We start from the raw sequence: 4078 nt of genomic DNA on the forward strand, positions 1-4078 counted from the left end.
TGTGGTGATGTACAGAAGAATGCTGCTCAAAAGTGCATTGAACAGAAAACTACCTTTAAACTATACTACCAAAATATGCAAAGCATTAAAAACAACTTTACGGACTGTGCCGTAAATATGGCTGTTTAGTGGTGAGTGAAACATGTCTGAAAGTATCGGTAAGGAACAGTGAAATGCCGTTTCTCAACCAATTCTCTACATAGAAAAACGACCGCAAGACCATAGAGGCGGATTATTTGTAGTATTAAAATAAATGGGGCAGCAGAGCACAGAATGATCTCGTATGTGACTGTGAAAGTATTTGAGCAGAGGTAAGTCTGGCCAAAAACAAGCTTCGTCGTGTGTTTCTGTAGACCATATAAGAACATTCCTCAAAGTTTACTTGAAACGTGCCACAAATCATTTCCAGATGTTGTCACAAAGTGGCAATGTTGCTCATTTTGGTGACTATAACTTGGGCTTAGATATGGATCTACAGTAAACATGGGATAACATCAGACACAAATGACATCCCTTTGTCGAATATTCTACTCAAGCACTCGATTTGGGATAGTACAAATTTAATAACGCGCGTAAAAATTACAACGACTCACCAAAGGTAGTCATCAACCTGGTTCGGCTAATAATATAAGTAGATCTTGAGTGGTAGTAATTGTTTACACATTAAAATATCTTCCGTGATTACATTTACTAGTATTCTCACCTTTTATATTGAAATTACAAAACGATGATACGTTTTAAACAATTTTATTCGTTGATTCTCTTTGAACGAATAGGCACATAGACTGTATTTCAATCGTACATGTTAGTTAGGTATCTATCAACAACAACATAGCAACCAACTATATAATAATGTCCATTTCTTATATATTAAAAACATTCTTCTTTTGTTATTTTTAAATTAACATTATATCTGGTATAGTGCTTATGTAGAAGCACTTTCTGCCCAAAAATACAAGTAACTATCAATTTATACAAAGTATCTCGTTGTATAAAAATGTCGCCCGACGATGGGACTGAATATAAAAGTTACAAGGGAGCTTGGTTTTTATATTTAAGAACCACTGGTCCGTTTATAAGAACAATATTCAATTAATTATGTCCTATACATTTTGATCAACCCTCGTATATATATATAACACTATTTAGTTTCCTTTACATGAATATATTTATATTAAATCTTTTATTCCATTAATACTTATTTTGACAATAAAGTTTCAACACAAATTAATATAATGTAAACAATTTTTGTGTTTAATCAATCATGAATTAAATTATCATCCTTCACATTAATAAGAAAAAAATTAAAATCATTGGAAAATTATCGTTGGTTAATGAAAATCAAAGAAAATTAAATTGAATAAAAATCAAAAATTAAACGTAACCTACGTTCGAACGAACAAAAGGAAGAAAATAAATCTATTTTTACACAAACAGAAGACACCCTTTTATTTTTTTCTTAGTCTCCTTCATTCCTATTTATTTGAGCAAGAATGTCAGGCGCGACTAACTCTTTCACTAGACGCATCCATTTTTCTTTTGTATACTGGGTAGGTTTCCAAACCTTCAACTCATCTATATTACGAAGTCCAATTGACGTACCCGTTTTAGCGTTCAACAATTCAAAAACTTTAGGGTTTATTTCCTTAAAACATAAATAAGGACCTGAGAAAATGTCACAAAATTTGTAAATCTTCTTTAACAACATATTACTTTGTGGATGTTGTTTAACAAAAACTAAGTCATTGACCTTGATCCGATATTTTCCTTCTTGCAAAGACTCTACTTGAGAATTACGTTTCAAAAATTTGTTATGTCTTCGGATTTTTACCATATTCACTAAATTGGAAGAATCTACAATTATTGAATCTTCTAACTTGACATTAAAATGTCGTTCCACAGGGAAAATCAAATCAGAACCGTTATGTACATTAGCAGGAGACACGCCTAAAGTGTCTGATATAGAATGATTCAAAAGGTACGTGATTTGACTGACATGCTTGATCCATTCGGCATGTTTATCTTTACAAAAGTGTCGAAACAACATACCAAAATTGCGATGCACATTTTCTACAACAGAGCTACTAGGATGGTACGGAGTTACAAAATGAATTTTAATGTTAGCCTTGTTCATAGCTTTGATGAACACATCACTTTTGAACTGTGAACCATTATCACATAATATGTGTTCGATAGGGCCACAATGTGGAATATATACATTCAAGATTTTATTTACGATAGCAGCGGAAGTTGCTCTACGCAGAGGATAAGCTACTACATAACGTGAAAAGATATCCATGGTTGTAAGTAGATAAGTTTCTCCAGTAGCTGCTCTTGGTAAAGGTCCATATAGATCGATAGACAGAAACGAATGTGGTCTCTCTGGCGTTATTGAGAGCATAGGTTTTTGTACAGCCTGGTAGTTATGTTTAATTCGCATGCACTCAATACAGTCCTTGATATGATTTTTGATTTGAGCTCTCATTCCTCTCCAATAAAAGGATTTATTAATCAAGGCACATACCTTTACATAACCAAAATGACCGAAATCGTCATGATAGGCCTTTAATATGCGTGTTGTCAGCGTAGGTGGAATGCAAATTTTGTTTCTAGATTTGAATTTAAAATCTTTAATAAGGAGAATTCCGTTGGATAATTTAAATCTGGAATTCCAATGTTTGGGACAATTACATCCCTCACTGCATAAAGACAAATGTTCCATGATTTGTTTATATTCATGATAATTCATTTGATGTTCTCGTAGATCTTCTATTGAAATGGTAGCTATTTCATCCTGTAAGACCTTAAATTCGTTGATGGACAAGATATGTTGTTCTTCTCCAGGAAACAGACGTTACAAGGTATCTACGGGTCCATTATCTACTCCTTTAATGTGTTGTACTTCAAAGTCATAAGACTGAAGCTCTAACGACCAACGAAGTAGTCTGTTATTATATCCCTGTATGCTGTTAAGGTATCGTAATGAATTATGGTCAGTAAGTACTATAAAATGGCATCCACCGAGATATGGAGCAAATTTTTGTATCGCAAAACGTACAGCCAAAAGTTCGATTTCTGTCGTGGTGTATCCTTTTTCAACTTTCTTTAAAGTACGGCTAGCGCAATGAATAACGGCCGGTTCCTGAATGGTTGGATTAGGTTGCCAGAGTACTGCAGAGATTCCAAGTTGAGAACCGTCACACTGAACATAGAAAGGAACGTCATATCGGGGGTGATTCAAATAGATGTTTCGTTTCACGCACTCCTTCAACTTATTAAAACTGTGTTCTTGAATCGGACCCCATTGCCATGGTACTCCTTTCTTTATAATCATAAATAAAGGTTGGGCTATCTCAGCAAATCGCGGGATGGCTTTGCGAAACCAATTGAAGAGCCCTAATACTTGCCGTGTCTGTTTCACATTTAATGGGGCAGGCAGATCTTCTATGGCTTGTACTTTAGATTGACTGAATTGTAAACCAGAGGCATCAATTTGGTATCCAAGAAATTCTATGGAATTCTGCAGAAATTTTGATTTCTGTAGGTTGATAGTAAGGCCCGAACTTTCCAATCTGTCTAAAACTATATCTAAGTACTTCAAATATTCATGCGGATTTTTTCCCATGATCAAGATGTCATCGGCGTAGGTTATCACGTTGCTGCGTAAGTCTTGACCCAAGACTTTATTCAAGCAGGATGCTAACGCCGCACTACCATTGATAAGCCCAAAGACTACACGGTTGTATTCGTATAAGTGACCTTCAAAACTAAATGCTGTGTACGGTTTCGAATCTTCATGCAGTTGGACCTGATTATATGCCATTACTAGATCTAAATTTCCGAAGACTGCATTCCCTTGTAAAGAGGCTAGTATTTCTTCCACTGGAGGATACCTCACTTGTTCCAGATCAATGTGACAATTCGTGCGTCTCAAATCTAAAACCACACGTAGAGAACCATTTTTCTTTGGAACAACATGTAATGGATTAAGGTGAATGCTTCGTGAAGGCCTAATGATCCCATCTCTTAACGTATCTGTAATTTGCTGACGTACATTATCCCTGTATCTATATGGAAT

This window comes from Thermobia domestica, chromosome 11 (genome assembly GCF_964235325.1).
Source record: "Thermobia domestica chromosome 11, izTheDome1.hap1.1, whole genome shotgun sequence".
In the NCBI taxonomy this organism is placed as follows: domain Eukaryota; kingdom Metazoa; phylum Arthropoda; class Insecta; order Zygentoma; family Lepismatidae; genus Thermobia; species Thermobia domestica.